Source organism: Hyla sarda, chromosome 6 (genome assembly GCF_029499605.1).
Source record: "Hyla sarda isolate aHylSar1 chromosome 6, aHylSar1.hap1, whole genome shotgun sequence".
Classification (NCBI taxonomy): domain Eukaryota; kingdom Metazoa; phylum Chordata; class Amphibia; order Anura; family Hylidae; genus Hyla; species Hyla sarda.
The window spans coordinates 237,345,434-237,366,754 of NC_079194.1; the positions used below are offsets into that span (position 1 = coordinate 237,345,434).

At 43.5% G+C, this 21,321-nt stretch overlaps 1 protein-coding gene across 1 annotated transcript in view; it reads left to right on the plus strand.

Annotated features, from left to right (window-relative positions):
* Positions 1–2,372: 2,372 nt before the first annotated feature.
* The window catches only part of SYT12 (synaptotagmin 12), a 114,425-nt gene continuing 95,476 nt past the window's right edge, over positions 2,373–21,321 (plus strand). The window contains exon 1 of the mRNA XM_056526715.1: positions 2,373–2,699. The gene's annotated coding sequence lies outside the window, so the exon portion shown is untranslated. The remainder of the gene's footprint in view (positions 2,700–21,321) is intronic.

Consider the following 21,321-nt stretch of genomic DNA (forward strand, 5'->3'; position numbering starts at 1 on the left):
GTGCGGAATGTCTGCAGGTGGGCGCTAGGACTGCTCGGAATTGCACCGTTTAATAGACAGCAATGCATTTCCAAGCAGAATCTACAGAAAGGAGAACGGAATTTCCGCTGTGTGCACTCTGCAGCAGAATCCCATTGAAATCAATAGGACTCAGAATGTCCATGCAGCATATTCCGGGGAAATTACGCATGGACATTACGCCGTGTGATCATACCCTTAGGTCTTCTTCACACAAGTGAAAACAGACATTTAGCACATTTAAACAATCCGGCGGGTGCTGGGACCACTCTGAAATGCCCCGTCTCATAGACGGCAATCCACAAAAATGAATAGACAAGTCTTTTCTTTTCACAGACAACGGAATCGGAATTCCAGTGCAGCAGAATCCCATTGAATGTTTGCAGTGGAATGTCTGTGTGGAATATTCTGGCAGAATTTGGCACGGACATTTCGCTATGTGGACATATCCCTACTGTGACATATTAAAGGCTGCTTGCCAATACAAAACCTCTCCAAAACTAATGAGGCTGAAGCTGAAACAGTGCAGCAGAATCCTATTGCTGCAGCGGTATGTCCGTGTGAAATATTCCAGTAGAAATTGGCACGGGCATTCCGTCATGTGAACATACCCCTACTGTGACATATTAAATGGGCACTCTCATTAAAACAAATGTTTCCTATTGCACTCTTTAAAAATGAAGTTTTCCATGTTTTATTTGTGTTTAAAAGAGCTGCCACTAGGTGTCTCCCTTGTCCAGAGCACATTTCCCAACATCTCTTGCACATACTTTGGACTCCTGCTGGCCTGACAGAAGTCCAAAATCAGGAAACGCAGTCTGGAGTGCTGAGGGGGGGGGGGGGGGTGCAGCCTTAGCCAATCATAACTCATCTCACACACTGAACTGCTCTGGGCTGTGTGTAGCAGAGTGAGGGAGCAAGTTCTCCCCTGTATGGCTTCAGATGATGTCACGCCTGCTGACATGGAGGTGCGTGCATGTCACGGCTTTCTGCTGGGGGCAAAACTGCACTTCCTGCAGACTGCCGCGGCCCTGTCCAGGAGATCCCAGGGGACCCCAGTGCTCGGACCCCCAGAAATCTATGACTTATCTCCTATCCTTTGGATAGGGGATAAGTTATGTTGCGCTGGAGTACTCCTTTAAAATAATAAAAAATAAAGGTGGGGGGGGGGGGGTTATCATGATGAGGGCAGTGAACTGGGAGGATTATGACATTTAACAAGATCATGACAAGTATTCTTTAAAGCGTACCCTTCAGATCCAACAACAACAAAAAAATTTACATATCACTCAGTACCTAATTCTAATCATGTACATCTACATTTTTATGTGTCTAGCACCTTTATTTATGTTTTTTTATTACACTTTTAATTTAGCTCACTAATCTGAATTCCTCTCAAAGGGAGGGGGCGTGGCCTCACTGTGCAGGTCTCCGCCCCCTCCCTCAGTATGGTGTCTGCTCACATCTCCCCTAGCATTAGCAAAACTACATCTCCCAGCTTATCCTCACTGACAGTAGCGGGACACAAGATGACAGTGGGAGGATTTTTCCTTCAGCTGTGAGCCCTGCGCTCAAAACTGTCAATCAAGGAAGTATGCCCATGACTCATGGACACAGCAGGACTAGTATGTGTGTCCAAGCAGGCAGGGGAAGCAGTTGTTTGACTGGCTTTTTTAGTATGAAATACTGAACATTTTCTAATGAAAGCAATTGCAATACCTATTGGTTTTGCATGCTTTACAACATATCAAAAGTTTTTATATCTGACGGTGCCCATTTAAAGCCTACCTGCCATGTAACCCTTCCAAAACTGATGAGGCTAAAGCTATCAGGGTGACTATCTCCCAGGGTCTAGGGCACTGTTTCCCACCAGCAAGTCTCCAGCTGTAGCAAAACTACAACTCACAGCATGCCCGGACAGCCGAAGGCTGTCCGGGCATGCTGGGAGTTGTAGTTTTGCAACAGCCGGAGACACCCTGCTTGGAAAGCACAAGTCTGGAAGGTCTAAGACCCCTACCTATGGCATCGTCCAACATTGGTGGTGTCTGCATTTGAAGACTAATGTGCTGCTATATGTTCTGTAAGCTGATTTAACATGCATTATTTGTGCTTTAACTGAATGCAAAATAGCACAGAAAATCTGCAGTGTGGGCAATGAGTAAAAAGCATGCTGCAGGGCCATGATATTGGAGGCTTTGATCTTGATATACTGTTATTACTCTGACACAAGAAGAGGATCTGCATTCCATTTGGTGACTGCAGCCTGCAGTCTACTGCAGCAACTTAGTAGTGTGTCTCCCAGCCTGTGCAGCACTGTATTGGGAATGCCCCTACACCAGAGTGTTTTCCTGAGGATGCCCCCCTCTTCTGAGCTTCCCTATACTAGTGATTTCAGGGGTGGGACTTCTGCAGTCAGTAGGAGGGCTTGAATGAATGCAGTGAGAAGCATCCTCTCTGCCTCCCAAAATACCTAGGCATCCCTGTGGATGTGCTCTACAATTCAGCCCCAAAGTCTCTAGGATGCACATATGAGGAGCAGGGTCCCCAGGACTGATCAGGACATCTCTGGGATCTGCTCCAAACATGGGTGTTTACAGGAGAGCAGCTTGTCCTAGGGACAGAAATCACATGTAAGGAGCCAGAAGCATCTTAGATCATTCCTGCAGCAAACTCTAAGCAAGGTAACCCTTTCATGCCCACCCTCTTCGAACTTTTACACTCTTCCATAATATGTGTAACCACCCAGCCCTGAACATTGCCCAGTAGTTATTGTAGTAATTATCAATATTTGGTGCTGGTATTGTGGTTGTTTATATATTATCTATATTATGTTTACAAACAGTTGTAGTCATTATCAATATTTGGTGCTGGTATTGTGGTTGTTTATATATTATCTATATTATGTTTACAAACAGTTGTAGTCATTATCAATATTGGGTGTATGTATTGTAGTTGTTTATATATTATCTATATTATGTTTACAAACAATTGTAGTAATTCTCAATATTTGGTGCTGGTATTGTGGTTGTTTATATATTATCTATATTATGTTTACAAACAATTGTAGTCATTATCAATATTTGGTGCTGGTATTGTGGTTGTTTATTGTTGTTTATATATTATCTATATTATGTTTACAAACAGTTGTTGTAATTATCAATATTTGTTGTATGTATTGTGGTTGTTTATTTATTATCTATATTATGTTTACAAACAGTTGTAGTAATTATCAATATTTGGTGCTGGTATTGTGGTTGTTTATATATTGTTGTTTATCTATATCATTTTATCACATACTTCGTAGGGTTCTGTCTACCTCTTCACCAGGTACCTTAAAATATTTAATAAATGGTTTGTAGCTGTAGTATTCCCCAGTATGATGCTGTCAATTATAGAGGCTGCAAAGGTAAATCTCTGGTTGTTTTTGGCAGGGCGAAGGGTTGTGTACCCCCTTTTACAAAGTGAGCCTCCCAGCAACAGGCTTCCCAAGGGGTGTCTAGTGTCATATTGGTGAAGGGATCCTCAAAGTTGTTGTTTTCCCTCTGGAGAACAAAGCATTACGCGGTGCCCATTAGAATCAATGAGTGTATATTGATTTTGATGGATACTGGGCAGCTTTCCAGGGCTGAGAACTGATCTGACTGTAGGGTCCAGAGTGTGGGATTGCCCTCTATGAGTCTGATATGTCCTCAGTTCACACCATGATATATATATATATATATATATATATATATATATATATATATATGTCACTATTTATCTATTTATATCATTTGTTATCTATTTATCCATCTCATATGAATCGAGGTATCTCCCATCTATCCATCTATCACAGAGCTTCCCAATCAGGGTGCCTCCAGCTGTTGCAAAACTACAACTCCCAGCCTTTGGCTGTCCAGGCATGCTGGGAGTTGTAGTTTTGCAACAGCTGGAGGCACCCTGGTTGGGAATCACTGGTCTACCATCTCAGTGTGATACAGGTTAGCTGCCTGTTACATAAGCATAGACACTGTAGTGCTGCAGTTCAAACTTGGCTCATTGACGTCAGTAAAACCATTACAATACATGTAGACTGCAAGAAGTTGCAGAAGCTGAGCTTGCCATTGTGAATGTAAATCACTGTGTTTATCTAGCTGGATTGTCGCATGTTCCCATTCGGTAGCTGTACCCTGTAGGGAAGTGTTTTTGAAACTGGGTGCCTCCAGCTGTGGCAAAACTACAATTCCCAGCCAAAATCTGTCCGGACATGCTAGTAGTTGTTGTTTTGCAACAGCTGGAGGCACCCTGGTTGGGAAACACTGCTGTAGGGTTGTTGTAACCCCCCTGTGGCTGCCATTACAGATTCTATAGGAGCCATCTCTCTTTTTTTTTTTATCACAATAGTAAATCAGTGCTACATTCCCAATTCCATATTGCTGTATAAGGCGAATGCACTGCTCAGGTTTATAGGAAAGAAGGCAAAGTTATAGTGTATGAGGATGCAAGAAGCAACAGCTCCTATGTATGACTGGCGATAGCAATGTAGGTCATCCTGTTAGCAAGCAGAATATATATCAGTGACTACTGGGATGAATGATAAACAATGGGAAGCGTTACACAACAGCCCAGAAGTAATAAGGGTTTATAAGGCACATTATATAGAGATCGTGTTCACTCAGGTAACCCTAAACCTTCCAGTACTGAAGATGAGAATGCTCAGTATTCAATGGTTGTCTATCAGAAAAAATGTAAAAGGAGACGATGTCACCAATGATTATAAGGAACAGAGACTTGAGGGCATTGCTTCTTGTGTATATTGTCAAGGGGAATGCCATGTATAGGGACATTGAACCTTATGTATATTTTGCATAAAGCATTTCAAATTAAAGGGGTACTTTTTGTTTTAAATCAACTGGTGCCAGAAAGTTAAACAGATTTGTTAATTACTTCTATTAAAAAATCTTAATCCTTCCAATACATTTTATGGGCTGTATACTATAGAGCTTTTCTTTTTGGATTTCTCTGATGTCACAACCACGGTGCTCTCTGCTGATCTCTGCTGTCCATTTTAGGAACTGTCCAGAGCAGCATATGTTTGCTATGGGGATTTTCTCCTGCTCTGGACAGTTCCAAAAATGGACAACAGAGGTCAGTAGAGAGCACTGTGGTCGTGACATCAGAGAAATCCAAAAAGAAAGGCATTTCTTCTGTAGTATATAGCCCCTAAAAAGTACTGGAAGGATTAAGATTTTTAATAGAAGTAATTTACAAATCTGTTTAACTTTCTGGCACCAGTTGATAAATGAAAAATGTATTCCACAGGAGTACCCCTTTAAGGATATTCCTGGTGTCTAATAAACCAACACTTGTTCCAGTACAGAATAACAATATTATGTGGAATTTCACAGCATCAGATACAGGACACAGAGCAGAGAGAATCAAAGAGGACATTCCTATGTTTAAAGGGGTACTCTGGCGCTTAGACATCTTAACCCCTATCCAAAGGATAGGGGATAAGATGCATGATCGCGGGGGTCCCGCCGCCGAGGACCCCCGTGATCTTGCACGCCGCACCCCGTTAGAATCAGTCCCCGCACCCCGTTAGAATCAGTTCGCTCCGGGTCTGATTACTGTCAATCACGGGGACGGAGCATTGTGACGTCACGGCTTCGCCCCGTGTGATGTCACGCTCCGCCCTCTCAATGCAAGCCTATGGTAGGGGACATGACCACGCCCCCTCCCATGGGCTTGCATTGAGGGGGCGGAGCGTGATGTCACACGGGGGCGGAGCCGTGATGTCAAAATGCTCCGTCCCCGTGATCGACAGCGAACACGCTCAGGGGACTGATTCTAACGAGTGCGGCGTGCAAGATCACGAGGGTCCTTGGCGGCGGGACCCCGGCGATCAGGCATCTTATCCCCTATCCTTTGGATAGGGGATAAGATGTCTAAGCGCCGGAGTACCCCTTTAATTCCTGTGTTTAATCTACAAATGTATTGTAGACGATTTCATATAAATGTTTTATTTTTGTGCTGTATTCCTGAGAGTTCTCTTCCCTTTCAAGTGAGTTGAATACACATCTCTATGACAGTCTGATAATCCAGAAGAACTGATGCAGCTGATATTGAGGAGGAATTTTGCTATTATGGTTTCTGGTACCATGAATTTGACCTCTTCCACACATAACAGCCATAGCAAGGGTCTCCTGTCTTTGAGGTTGGAGGTGGCTGTCGTCAGAGTATACAAGCCACTTGTCTCTGTGCAAATGAATTGTCCCGAACCAGGTGTCATAATCCCCCTTCTTTGTGCATAATACATCTAAAATGTTAAGGAGTTGGAAGAGTCATCCATTCTTTAAATGTTTACTTTAAGTTATTGGTTTGTGAAAATGTCTGGCTATCCTCCTCCCTCTTGGATCTTTATATGTTTGCCAAGCAGCATTGTCATTAAAGGTATCATTCATGCTGCCTGAACAGAAAAAAAGATCTCTACCTATAACTCAACAGGAGATCTATGAATCAAAGCTGTTTGGGAGAGAAGAAGTCACAATGGCTAGAGAATTGGGCAGCATGAAAGTGATGACAGGTTACCTTTAAATGGTCGCTCTCATTAAAACAAATTTTTGCTATTGCACTCCTTATGGTAAATAAAAAATATTTCTAATATACTTTGTTAAAAAAAATGAAGTTTTCTATGTTTTATTTGTGCTTAATAAAAGCTCAAGAGCACATTTTCCCCCATCTCATACACAGACTTAGGACCGAAGTCCAAACACAGGAAGTGCAGCCTGGAGTGCTGAGGGGGGTCTATCCAACCAACAGCATATGGCAGTTAAGTGTGAGAGGAGCTATGATTGGATGAGGCTGGACACCCCCCCCTCAGCACTCCAGGCTACACTTCCTGTGTTTGGGCTTCAGTCCAAAGTCTGTGTATAAGATGGGGAAAATGTGCTCTTGAGCTTTTTTAAGCACAAATAAAACATAGAAAACTTCATTTTTTTTTAAACAAAGTATATTAGAAATATTTTTTATTTACCATAAGGAGTATAATAGCAAAAATTTGTTTTAATGAGTACGAAGGGCTCCCTCTGAATAGCACAGGATTCAGCAGAATGTTTCGGGGCAGTACTTTGGGTAGCTTATGGCAGTACTTCTGGGTATCATTCAATCAAGACAACAATAAGATAGAAACCAGACATATATACTGGCGTGAGTATCTATACATTAACAAGCAGAGCAGAGTTTCCCATAGTGTAATGCCATAGGATTACTAAAAACAGATCATATAACAAATCGCGGTTCAGCTTGGGCTGTTAATAGCTTATTTACGTATATATAGATGAATAGTGCAGCCTCCCGGACTTCAGTAGGTAGATTCCTGGCTGAATATAGAGTATAGCTGAATTGTGCAGGGAAAAAAACTGGTTTTCTACGGCACTGTCTACTAGGTCAAAGAAACGTTAAATCACACTCCAATGTGTATTGTAGATAAAAACTTTTATTGAGCCAAATCATCAAACATATTTCCAGACTTAAATGTCTCTTCCTCAGTGAATACGCTTGCCCAATCAAAGTGTATTCACTGAGGAAGATACATTCAACTCTCAAAACACGTTACATTTTTTGACTTAATAAACTAAGTATTTATCTACACTACACATTGGAGTGTGATCCAACATCTTTGACCTATGAGTAGATGACGCTGTGAAGAACCTGTGTTTTTTATTACACAATTAGCTATATTTACAGACAGGGAACTCAGATATATATGACTTAGGGTAGTGTGATGGACAGATCAAATAAGAACAAAGAAAAAAACTGGATGTCCAATCTTTATTTGAAGCCTCCTCAGAAGTTTTAAAATTCATGTTACTGCTTTTATCTAATGGAGATTTTTGAAGGGAAATGTGTAGCTACCAAAATAAAAGTCTTCTGATAATAATCTGATCAAACAGTATGCTGGCACTCCCAGCAACCACCCTGGCAGCAAGCATTCGATTTCCCTACGGCACTACCACAGGGTAAATGAAGCATTTCATGATGCCTATTAAAATCAATGGACTATCTGAGTAATGCTTAGACAGGTTGGGTCCTCCAGGGGCTCAAACTTATCTTTTACTTCACAATAGGGTATTGGAAAAAGAAGGAGCTATAAACCAAGCAACCCATTTAAATATAATGTTGTGTGGTGTCCCGGTACCGTATTGCATACAGTAGCTAGTGTAGAGGTCCCCAAAGTCAGAGTAACTACGTTCAGGTAGGGTTCCTCAGATGGGACAGCCCCTAGTTGCCCCTCTTTAAGTCTAACTCTAATGTTAATGTGTGTCTATATTTAATAATTATATCTATATTTCATAGTAATGTATAGTACTTACCTTGTTCGGCCTCGCAGGACCTTCGGTCATGTGACCATGCTAGTAACCTCTATGGTATGTTGTAGGACCTTAGCAGGTCCTTGGGTCACTTGTTACCCACAAATCTGTGTAATGGTGATTGACATCCGTATGGACCAATTACCATTAGTCCAGCCCCTGCCCATATAAGGGAGCTGCATCCAATTATCGCTCTCTTGGGTTGCTGCTCTCGTGGATGCCGGACTAACAGGACGGTGCTACGCAACTTTCAAAGACACTCTAGGCCTCAAAACCTATGGCCTCAGCAGAACCAAAATTGTGGTTCAAATCTAAATTCCTACTAAAGCTAGCGTGACTACTGGACCACAGCTAATTCCCCTAAATCCAGTGGAACAACGCAATAGACTAAAAGGCTCTGAATGCTAAAGTCCCAACCATTGTCAATCTCCAAAGGAAAGCTGTTGTTATGCAAAGAGACTGTTATGTTAATGAAGTGTACAGAAAATCTTCAGTAAAAGTTAACACTGTTTACAGAAGCTCTCCGGTTGTGGACAATCTTTTATTCCCTACCTCAAACCTATTATCATCTACCTCCCTATCGTTCCTGGGAAGGATGGCGGTAGGAAAAGCTTTATTGAGGAGCCCTCACCCTGGCGTCACGAATAGCAAGGGTTAACAAGCAACCTTTGATTATCGCACAGCTACACTCCCCATACCCTACACCCCCCAGGCTATCACAGTTGCTTACAGCATCTAACACATTAAAGGGACCTTGTCATCACTTTCATGCTGCCCAAACCTCAAGTCATCATAGCGGTCCCTGGGAACTTCTTCCGACCCCATTGGCCTTGATTGATACATCTCTTCATTTTTGGGGTTTAGGGGAGATCTATCAATCGAGACTAATGTGACAGGAAGAATCCACCAGGAAGCAATAACAGGCTCCCTTTAAGCTTACCGTAAGAGAAAACCAGTGATTCTGCTCTATAACATTTTATCTTAGATGTGGTATAGCGGCTGTGATATAGGCAAGTTGTTTTGAAACCTGCTGAGAGACTGAGCGTCTCGCAGAAGTGGGTTGCCAACATAGTTTGGACACTTGCCCAAAATACTGTAGTTCAATTAATATAAGGCATCCAGCAATAACATGTAGCTAAATGAATTTGATCATCCCTCCAGCATTATAGTAGACTCAAGAGTCACTGACATCACCCACACAAGTAGCAATACCATGGCTCTCACATTTCTAGTTGTTTCCATGCAATTCATAATCACATTTCACATCTATCAGTGTGTTGGTTCATTTTTCTCAATAGAAATCAATTAAAGGGATGGCGCCAAGCTATAACATTTTACATTGGTTCCAACATTGCAATTTGCTATCACAATCCATACAGCATCCTAGAAGCTAGGTGTCCTATGAAGTGACGTTAATATTGTGCTTTCTCTTGAATTGCTAAGGGATTTCTCTAGATGTTGCATTTGGAAGCTTCCTTCACCTTCTATTACATTATCTCCAAGCCCTGAATACAGGAAGACACAACGATATGCTTCTCATTTATTCTCCATTCTCGGCAACTTGTGTATTTGATTTAATTAGGTCATTGCTAAGATACAGAAGGAATCATTCGAGATACCAAGCTGCGTCTCACAGAGAATTCTGGTCACTTCATTGCCTCCAGGCATATAGCAGAGAAGTAACAATTGCGACATTTCAGCTGTTTCAGGCACTAAGGGAGCAGGATGATGTGAACTACAACCCCATATGTGCAAAAAGTTACAATGGAGCTGGAATCCTTTGCTAATGAGTCTATTAGGAAGCTTCATTTCCTGGAGACCTCACTAAGCTGCAATGAAAATCTGCTGGAATTACTAGTATAGGAAGTTACATGATGCCCCTCGGCACTACTGATTGGTTTGGAGCAGGGCCGGCTCTGCCTATAGGCAAAATAGGCAGCCGCCTAGTGCACCCTCCTGATGGGGGCGTCACTCTGTCCGCCACAACAAAGTTAGACAATCAGCATCTAAACCACTCGCTCAAACAGCTCAGCCAGCAACACCACCATAACCCCCCTCATGTGTGTTCCCCCAGTAGTAAAGTAAGTATACAAGGAGGGAGTTTGTTACAGTGTGTCACCCCAGTGGTAAGGGGATTACATTAGAAGGAGGGGGTTTGTTACAATGTATCACCCCAGTAGTAAAGAGATTACATGGGGAGGAGGTTTGTTACAGTGTGTCCTCCCAGTAGTAAGGTGGGGCATGTCAAAGGGCAGGCCAATAGGCAGAGTCAAGGGGCGGCAAAATTAGCTTTTGCCTAGGGTGGCAAAAATTCTTGCACCAATCCTGGTTCGGAAACACTATATATGTGTGTAGCCTGCTATAATATATCCATCTGGGACTTGCTACCTGAGGGCATATGGCATCTTACACGACACTACAATGAAATGTCATTAATCTGAGATGCTAATGACTAAGGGTGCATTCACATTACGATTTGGGCATACAGCAGCTGGATCTGACAGGAGAATGCATAAGACATCTGCTGCTGTATACCTGCTGGACCCGCGCTGCACCCCATACTTTTCACTGGAGTCAGATAGTGACACGGGTCGGCTCATTTTTGGCCCATATCAGTTTTTTGCCAGACTGAAACCGTGGCCTGCTGAGGGTCCAGTCCAGCAACAAAAACTTGCAAAAAACTGTCAGCAGCCGTTTTTTTGCATTCTTCTGCTTTATCTGGATTCTATGGGGGAGATTTATCAAAACCTGTTGAAAGGAAAAGTTGCCCAGTTGCCCATAGCAACCAATCAGATTGCTTCTTTAATTTTACAGAGGCCTTGTTAAAAATAAAAGAAGTGATCTGATTGGTTGCTATGGGCAACTAAGCAACTTTTCCTCTGGACAGATTGTTCTGTGGTTTATTATAAAGCGAAAATAAGGAAAAGAGAATAACATGACTGCAGGATCAGATTACCCAGGATGTGTTTGTAGTCTGTAACCATGGAGAAACATACCGTATTTTTCGCCGTATAAGACGCACTTTTTCTTCCCCAAAACTGGGGGGGGGGGGGAAAGTCGGTGCGTCTTATACGGCGAATACACCCCTATCGCGGCGGTCCCTGCGGCCATCAACGGCCGGGACCCGCGGCTAATACAGGACATCACCGATCGCGGTGATGCCCTGTATTAACCCTTCAGACGCGGCGATCAAAGCTGACCGTCGCATCTGAAGGGAAAGTGACACTAACCCGGCTGTTCAGTCGGGCTGTTCGGGACCGCCACGATTTCACCGCGGCGGTCCCGAACAGCCCGACTGAATAACCGGGTTAGTGCTTACAGGACACCGGGAGGGAACTTACCTGCCTCCTCGGTGTCTTCTCCGTTCAGGGATCCCCTGTATGGCCGGCGCTCTCCTTCCTCGTCATCACGTCGTTGCGCATAACGACGTGATGGCGGCAACGGAGAGCGAGGATACCCGGCCGGCAGCAGAGAGGTTCTGGAGCGACGGGGACACGGCGACAGCGATGGAGCGACATCCAGGGCAGCAGTGACGGGTCCGGAGCGGCGGGGACACGTGAGTATTACCTCCTATGCAGTGGTCTTCAATCTGCGGACCTCCAGATGTTGCAAAACTACAACTCCCAGCATGCCCGGACAGCCAACGGCTGTCCGGGCATGCTGGGAGTTGTAGTTTTGCAACATCTGGAGGTCTGCAGGTTGAAGACCACTATTGGGTTCAAAATCTTTATTTTTTTAGATTTTGCCCCTAAAAATTGGGTGCGTCTTATACGCCGGTGCGTCCTATAGGACGAAAAATACGGTAGATCTTTATAAGTGCTGTATACATCACCTGGTAGAATATTTAAAATTTAGATCATTTACAGACTTGATTTAGTTTTTATTTTAGATGCATTGGAGCAATGGCAAGGGTTAGAAAAATGCACATAACTTTTGACACAGGTTTTACCTCTTGGCAATAGCTCTCCAGTAAAGCCTGGTGTTATACCTTATGTTCTGTCCACCACATGGACCACCAGACACCTCAGCAATGATACCCCACAGCTCACCCCGGAGACACAGAGACTAATACTCATCCATCATGCATAAAAACCTCCTATGAAGCACTTTTGGGACTTGAGGGTTTACGGCAGTGTACCGATTGTCCTGCTTTCATTAATCACTTATTATGTGCATTGACTAACTTGACTTTACTGCACAATCTCCTTAATTTACATGGGTTAGTGGTTCAATAAGAACCCCAAATGAATGTCAGCTTGACCTATCCCGAGTTGACTTCCACAGGAGTAGTATTGATGCCTGCAGCAGTAGTGTCTTGTCAGCTAATCTCTCCAGACAGTGTATGGATTGTTTCATTCCTCAAAATGTCATTTTGAAATACCCAAGAGGATTCTGGGGGAGTTGGGAGGGAAGATCTGGGATATCCCTTATTTGACATGCTGGGCACAGAGCTTACTGCAATATGTTTGTTTGCTTCAGATTCTACTTGAAAGCTTTGTTGTAAAAGGAACCTTTTAGTACATAGTAGGGCTGGCCATATAATGGGTCCTGTTGGGTCCATTGGACCCAGGCGGCACCTTCACAGAGGCGGCAAATTGCCACCCGAGAAGATTTATAACAGGCAGGGGCAAGGCCGCCATCAGGGGGATACAGACAGTGCCGGCTCCTGGGGGCCCAGGCCCCCGCTGCACCCACTGCAGCACAGAAGCAGCAGACATCTGTTTAAACAGCGGTCTCCTGCTTTCAGGGATGGTCCAGGACACATTAAACTATAAACGCAACTTATAGACATGCATATTGTTCAATGCGGGGCTCCTCTCCCTGTCAATCACTCTTGTGGCCGCCCACAATATGCAGGTGTCCACAAGAAGCCCAAGTGTTCTTTCTCTGCGCTCCGGTGCATGAAGGACATTATCATCATGCGCCAGAGCACAGACCGGAGGAGAAGACAAGAGGGAAAAGGCCATGGACCGTGCTGGGGCCAGGTAATTATGATTTTTTATATATAAATCTGTTAATACCTAAAGGGGGTTGCTGCTTATAACTACCTAAGGAGGCTGCAGCTTATAACTTCCTAAGGGGGGGGGGGGGGGTTGCTGGTTAATACTACCTAAGGGGGGCTGCTGCCTATAACTACCTAAGGGGGGCTGCTTGCTATTACTACCTAAGTAAGGCCGCTGCATATAACTAATTTTACTCTTGGACCCAGGCAGCACTATGTATTGGGCGGGCCCTGGTACATAGCATAGTAATGCAAATGTAGTATTGTAGTACAATTAGCTATTTACTCTGGAGCAACCTAACTAATGGGTGATGGACAGACCTACCTACTCTTTCCCAACCCACTTATCTAGCCACTCTATTATTTCTGTAGGGAGCGTTATAGGTGCTGGAAATGTGTGGAGACGAGTTGTGAAAGGAGAAAGAAGAAACTATCATGACAGTCTAGGTTGGATGGAGAAGAAAATGGAAAGTGAACGACTTCAATCAGAGAAGATGTCACCTGTGAGGGACCTGATGTAATTTTACTCTTGGAACCAGGCAGCACAATGTCTTGGGACAGCCCTGGTACATAGCATAGTAATGCAAATATAGTATTGTTATTTAAGTAGCTATTTACTCTGATATTAAAAAATCTGATATTAATGTCCTCCAAAAAGTTTGTCACTGTTGCCCACCTCAATTTCTGGAAATTATATTTTGTTAGCTCAAAGCTCTGTCAGAGTCAGACACTGTCTTCCTTTTTAGTATTAGAGATAACCAGCTTAGATAGCAGACAAGGGTGAAAGAAACCTTGGAGGACAGTTCACAGGCTGGAAGGAGAGAAGGAGAGCAGATACAAGGCAGTCTTCAGTAGAGAATCATAACGTCTGTGAATGAGTATGGAAACAAAATAGAGTTTGCAAAGGAAACTAGAGGCTATAGAAGTAAACATCATTTTTTATGAAGACCTACGGAGAATTTTTTTTTGCAACATAATAAGTACAAAACAGGGATTAAAAACGTCTTTTCAAAAGGTGTCCATATGCTTCTAAGTATGGCTGCTGCACTAGGTAAGGGAAACCGGTAACAAAAAGCTGGAATATGATTTCTGGATGTCACAGAACTTCCCTGCTGACCTTCATATTGTCATAGTGGCTTACTGCAGCTATCAGAACAGAGATCACACCGCAAACATTTTTATATAGCTTCCATCGACTTCTGCTCAGTATACACTTAGCTAGTGTTGGGTGCATGTAGCCAGAATTATCAAATTTATGACAGTCATTTGTCACTTACTAGAATCAACAGAACAATTCCCCATAACTTGCTGTTGACAAGAGGAGAGCCCCAAAGGAGCTATGAGACATTGGCTGTTTTAGAAACAGGGACACCATATACATTATTTCCGGGGGATTCAAGATAACAGGAAATTTCAGATTCTTTTTACTTAGCTCATTCCTATCGGAGTCTTTATATATGGTCTGTATCTATGTTTCAATACAATAGGTTTAGCAGTATCCAGTATAAAAGAGTCAGTACACTAACTAATTGTCACATCTGCTTAAACCCCAACATCTTTCCTCCTTCAATTCCATTCAGGATCTAAATTACCCTTATGAATCAGTTTCACTGTTTAGTTTTTCATTAAATATGAATTAAACTTCATTATCCCAGTGTTGTCTGAAAATGAAATATTATAATGAATTCAAGTACAATTAATAGGAAATTAATATCTTACACCACATAACAGTAACAATGATGCCACTACATCTTCTGATATAATTGGCAAATTAACTGATGCCAATGGTTTACTATGAGGAGATAATGGAACGTAACCTAAATAACTCATCATTCAATTAGAAGTAAAGTGCAGTCAATGATATGTGTGGTTATAAGAAAGATTCTACAATATCAGCCCTAGTTACTTTAAAGAAGCACTCCAACATTCAGTATAGAATAGGCTGTTCTTAAAGGGGTACTCTGTTGAAAAACACTTTTTTTTTTCATATCATCTGGCTCCAGAAAGTTAAACAGGTTTGTAAATTACTTCTATTAAAAAAAATCTTAATTCTTCCAGTACTTATCAGCTGCAGAAGTTGAGTTGTTCTTTTCAGTCTGACCACAATGCTCTCTGCTGACACCTCGGTCTGTATCGGGAACTGTCCAGAGTAGGAGCAAATCCCCATTGCAAACTTCTCCTGATCTGGACAGTTTCCGAGACAGACAGAGGTGTCAGCAGAGAGCACTGTGGTCAGAGAGGAAAGAACAAGTCAACTTCAGCAGCTGATAAGTACTGGAAGGATTAAGATTTTTTAACAGAAGTAATTTACAAATCTGTTTAACTTTCTGGAGCCAGTTGATCTGAAAAAAAATGTTTTTCACCGGAGTACCCCTTTAAAGTATAATGTAGAGGCTCCTGCGTATACTTTAGTTGATGTTCTCCTATTTGCTTCTTGTATCAAATGGCTCTGCTAATGCAGACTCATGTCCAGCCCCACAGCCTACATTTCTACATTATACCTCTGGCACTTTAGAAGCAGAGGAGGCAAATTACCGCTCTGAATCTTGTGTACGGACAGGAATTTAAGATCAGTGTAGGAACCTGTGCATGGCTGCCAACTATCTGTGAATTCACGGATGGTTTGTTCTGAAAAGTTGTGAAATGACTCAAGATTCGTCACTTCCAGCGATCAGCTGTTTTATTACTGCGCATGCCCGTGCTATACATTACACAATGGGAGATTTCTCAGTGCAAGAAAAAAATTACTGAATGTTCTCTGTTTAAAGGCATGGGCAAGACCCTCAGAGCCAATGACAGACTAAAGGGTTTCCCTGCCAACGCCGCCTGTATATATGGACAGGTCAGTGCGTGGGGGGCGGTGCCCAGGAAATTCACCAGGGAACTACTTTGCTGCCAAGCTGGGGAGGGTGGGAAGCTGACTGAGATGCTGCTGTGGAACCCTGCCTAACTCCACCACTCAGGCCGAGTCAATATAAACTTGATCCAGCGCACAAAGAATTAAATCTCCTAAATTTATGTTGATAAAAATAGAAATGCATAAGGCAAACTATGCCAGCAGCACCCCAGCTGAGAGTCAGGAACATTGTGGGGGTTAAGAATAAACACCTACCTCACTCACAGACCACCAAAGTGGCTGCTGACTGAGCCCATTCTGCCTGCCCTTTCTGGGGCTGTGTCATTGGGAAGTAGCCGGTAGCTACTGCCTGCCTCTCTCCTCCTGTTTGTGGCATTCTGGCTGTGGGTGCCTGGTCTAAGTCTCTAGAGTTTGGGCAGGGTATTAAGGATTGTTAACCCCATTTAGGGCAGTCACTGGGACGAGGACCTAAAAGGAGTATTCCGGCCAAAGACATCTTATCCCCTATCCAAAAGAAAGGGGATAAGATGTCTGATCATGGGGGGGGGCTGCTGCTCCTGTCTCGGAAACCTCAGTCTTAGAAACCATGCCACCGGCCATCACGCCCCCTTCCATAGACATGAATGGAGGGGGTGTGACGTGACGTCACGAGGGGGCGTCATGTCACATCTCCAGTTCTGGAAACACAGAAGTTTCCGTGTCTGGAGCAGCAGACTGCGGGTTCTGCATGAAGGTCGCGGGGGGTCCCAGTGGCGCCAAACCCCCCCCCCCGCGATCAGCCATCTTATCCCATACCCTTTGGATAGGGGATAAGATGTCTTTGGCCGGAATACCCCTTTAAGCCCTTTAGACCCCATCAATAAGATGTGATTTCATATGAAAGCAAATGTTTCATTCATTTCCCTATAGTGGAAAAAATGTGTTTTTCAGCAATTCACATTAATGGCTTATCCTTAATTTAGCCCGTCCATGTATTTTCCCGGTATTTCCCTCTAAATGCACATGGTTAGTAAGGTCTGCATCCCAGCTAAATAAGGCATCACATTTCTTTAGTCTTTGTATCCAGGACTCCGTTTCTTGCTTTCAAGTGTTTGTTTTATGATTACTTCACCATACAGAATGAAAAACATGCTGAAGGCGTTCAGACGAAGATGCTGGCTGGAGCTTCACTTGCATAAATCTGTGCTCGTGAATCGGGCATAAAGCTGCATATCTATTCCTTTAGAGACTACGGAGTTTTGCGGGTTTTTGCTGCTTCAGCTGCTTGATAATAAGATTTTCTTGTATGGCTCTAAGAAAAAAATGTCACTTTTACAGCTCTGCAATACATGTCTATTTTTAATGGAATTGAAATAGGGGGCAACTGTACACTGGCTACATTTATTTCGCACTTTAAAAAATCAAACACCAGCACCAGAGTGAAAAATCCTGTATGATATGAAGCTAAAAGCATTAAGAAAATCCAATAAGGCACTGCAGTAATGGGAGGCTGGAGTGTGAAAGCCTGAAGACCAAGCCTTCATTGTACTTAAAGGTTACTGAAAAATATTTGACAGAACAGCAGTATACCATAAAGTTGGCTATGGTTAATAAAGCGGTTGACTGCTTTGAACAATTCCTTTTGGTTAAGAGGGGTTCCTTGAAGGGGTACTCCGCCCATAGACATCTTATCCCCTATACAAAGGATAGGGGATAAGATGTCTGATCGCGGGGGTTCCCAGCCATGCCCCCACCCATAGACTTGCATTAAGTGGGGTGTGATGTCACAAGGGGCCGTGACATCATGATCCTCCAGCCCCTGCATGGCCAGTCATCAGGCACGGAGCGAAGCTCGCGCCATGCACCAGATGACAGGGGATGGTGCACGATCAGACATCAACCCTCATCGACCCCCACGATCAGACGTTTTATCCCCTATCCTTTGGATAAGAGATAAGAGGTCTAGGCTGTTACATTATGCGCTCCGGCCACACACGCTGGCCGTGAGCGCATGGTCCCGTTACCTGCTGCTGCCGGCAGGGCTGGGACTCACATCGTGGGACGCGCCCGCATGCGAGCCCCAGTCCGTCACTCACCTGGTGCTTCTCCTGCTCCAGCCTCTGCCTCTCTGTTCCGGCGCATGTGTCCCCGTCCCCTAGGGCGCACTCACGCCGGAGCTTTAAGTATAAAGGGGCCAGTGCGCCAATTAGAGTGATTCACCTGTGGCTCATTGATACATTTCTCCACCCTCCTCACTTCCCTGCCGGATCTTTGTTGCCTTGTGCCTGAGAGAAAGCAATTCTGAGAGTTGCCTTACCGTGTATCTGATCCTTTGCTCTGTGACTTGACCTTCCTCCTCTGCCGCCTGCCTACTGACCTCCTGCTACGTCCTGACTACGCTACTTTGCCATCTGCCTTGACCTTCTGCTATCCTGACTACGAGCTGCCTTATCCCTCCTGTGCCTCGCATCTCCTCAGCCGCCTGTGTGGTCAAGCTACGCCAGGGGTAGCTTGACCTGGGTGCCGCCTGCCGCAGCAAGTCCATCCCGCTTTGCGGCGGCCTCTGGTGAAAACCAGCACCACCTTAGACTCTGCTCCCTGGTACGGTCCAAGTCATCTGCCACACAGGTCCAGCAGATCCACATCCACCGGAGGGCAAATTAAGCATTACACTGTAATAATTAAGCTGTTAATGTAATGTGTGAATGTGCATTATTCCACCTCCACATTTCCGGATTAAAGAAAATGATCCTGAATGTGGGACCCCATTTTGTTAATACATACTCTGTTAGGAAATCAGAGCTTTCCTAACAGCGTATTTGATGTGTTTTCCAAACCAGACATTCCATTTACACACTGTGGGTGTCATTGATAACATGTGCGGCATTTGTTTTTCTTGCCTGTGTGGCGCAGCTGGTCAGAATTTATCAAGATGCCTGTTCCCTTTAATTAATGGCGGCTAATGTTTTCAAAAATTATGTGAAGCACACATGTCAGTCATTCTGGCACAGCTGGAGTGGCTGTTGTGTAAAAATGTGCGACTTAATAGATCAATGTGTAAACTGTGCCCCTATAAAACTTCACACAAACCACACCTACAGATAGCCCATGGGATTCACCAGCACATAAAGTCAAATATGCTGTTGCATAACAAATGCAGAAAACACAATGCGCCCCGACTGTGCAAAAATATAGGCTTATTAGGGCCTTGATAAATGACCCCCTTGTTCAAATGGAAGAATTTCGGAGCAGAATCCAGTAGAATCCCATTGTTTTCAATTGGATTCTTTTGCCCCATACACACTGCAGAATTTCCGTGCCGGAAACATCTGGCATGTAAACTTAAAGGGGTACTCCGCTAAAAACATCTTATCCCCTTATCCAAAGGATAGGGGATAAGATGTTAGATTGCGGGGGTCCCCCGCAATTTCTAGTCTGTTCTAGTACATAGCCATCACGCCTCCTTCCATAAACATGAATGGAGGGGGCGTGGCGGCTGGAATCGACAGTCATCGGACATGGAGCAGAGTTCGCTCCGTGCACCAAATGACAGGGGTGCCGCCCGCTATTAGACATCTTTTCCCTTATCCTTTGGATAGGGTATAAGATGTTTTCAGCGGAGTATCTCTTTAAATTCCATTCTTCACAGAAAGAATTGACATGTCAACTCTTTCTGTGAAATTCAGTCAGAAATGCATTTCCGAGCAGTCCTAGCTGTCTGTGGAATGTTGGCCGGAAAGTTAGCGTTGCATTTACAAATCAGTTGTGAATTTGTGTAGATTACAATACATTACAATTTCCCCAGAGTTTTTTTTTTTCATAGCACTACCTACCTTATTCTTTGATACTGCAGAAGTGATGGACACGTCCAGTGCCACATTTTGAATGACTTCAATCGGTAGGGAAATATACAGCAGCAAAATACGGCACATTTGACCCTACCCTTAAAGGGGTACTCTGCTTAAAACATCTTATTCCCTATCAATCTCTGGGCCAGCAGAGGCAGCACCTGGAAGTCGGAAGCTTTCAGCTTCCGCATTCGTGACATCATGCCACGTCCCCTCCATCATGCCACGTCCCCTCCATTCACATATGTTGGAGGAGCCATCACGCCTCCTCCAACATGTGAATGGAAGGGGCATGACGGCTGGCATCGCCAGTCATCGAGTACGGCGCGTAGTTCACTCAGTCCACCAAATGACAGGGGTGCCGCAGCGGAGATCGTGTGAGTCTCCAGCAGCAGGAACCCCGATATCTAACATCTTATCCGATATCCTTTGGATAGGGAATAAGATGTTTTCGGCAGAGTACCCATTATAAGGGGATGTTTAAATGAACACATTGTTGTCATATCACTAGTCATTTCCCATAGAATTTATACTTCCAGTTTTAAGGGAGTTTTTCCTTTAAATTCCCTAAAACCCACACACTATAGAAGCTAATTTTGCAGATAAAATCTGTTGCCTTTAATTGAGTCAAATGCAATTGAATCAGCACTGACATTTTAAGTTGGTGCTTTTCTAAGCACAACAAAACCATTGCAGACTCCATTGGCATTTTTATTAGTAAATGTGATTGTGAGCTTGAGTTTAATAGGATTGTACCAAAAAAATTGCAAACAAAGAATTCCTAGGGAAATGCTTAGACTGAAACTTCAATGCTAATTTATTTTACTGGAAGAGAAATTAACCTAAAGCAATATCTACATCAGACATTTATATGAAAAATGTTGTTGTTTCTGAGATGCTGGAATATGATATTTACTTTTATAAATCCTAAAAAATATAATAATATGACTTTACATGGTGAAGTTAAACAACAAAATGTTAGTTATCTGTACACACCACTAGGGGCAACGTATGTCATACAGATTAATATAGCTCCTAATAAATATAGCCTAGCATGGAATTCTTGGGTCCTGCATGGATTCTCATTTCCTTATAGTAAAGAGCATAGTAACAACCAAGACGGAACACTTTTCTCCAAGGACCCATACATAGCAGCCTGTCCTCATGGTAGATACACCCTTGATTTCAGCATTTAAAAGGTGTTATCCAGGAATAGAAAAACAGACCTAATTCCTTTCAAAGACCACTCCCTGTCTGTCTCCCCTT